Raw genomic sequence first — 534 nt, forward strand, 5'->3', positions numbered from 1 at the left:
TACAATTAAACTCCTGGCAAATTTCCCCTCCCTCTAGTCTCTTCTCAACTTTTGTGTGGTCATGTCTTCCGGGAGGAGGGAAGGTAGAAGGAAGCAGCTTTTCCTCACTTCTGTAGAGAAAAGCCTGAGAAGCCGTGGTCACCACTGCAGGCTGTTTTGGGGATGTGTGCTTGCAGACTGGTCCGTAGCTAGGGGTATCTGCCTGCCTGTCACTATGGAGCGGGTTCTATCCATCCACGTATCTGTTCGTGTCTGTGTCTATCTACCACTATGTATGTGTATCTGTCTGTGGTTGCAGACTGGACTGTATCTATCAGTCTGTTACCGCGTATGTGTGCGGATCTCTGGATTTATTGCTGGATCTGCGCCCAGTATCTGGGCGGACAGGCGCAGCCCCCAGGGACAGGCAGACGCGCGCGGCCCCGCGATGCGCTGGGACTGGCTGCCCACGGTTCTAAAGCCCCGTCCTGGGTTGGGAGGCAGGTTTGCCGGCGCTGCGCGGGGCGGGGCGCGGCGGCGCGGGGCGGAGGCCGA

This window comes from Alligator sinensis, unplaced genomic scaffold, assembly GCF_000455745.1.
Source record: "Alligator sinensis unplaced genomic scaffold, ASM45574v1 scaffold720_1, whole genome shotgun sequence".
In the NCBI taxonomy this organism is placed as follows: domain Eukaryota; kingdom Metazoa; phylum Chordata; order Crocodylia; family Alligatoridae; genus Alligator; species Alligator sinensis.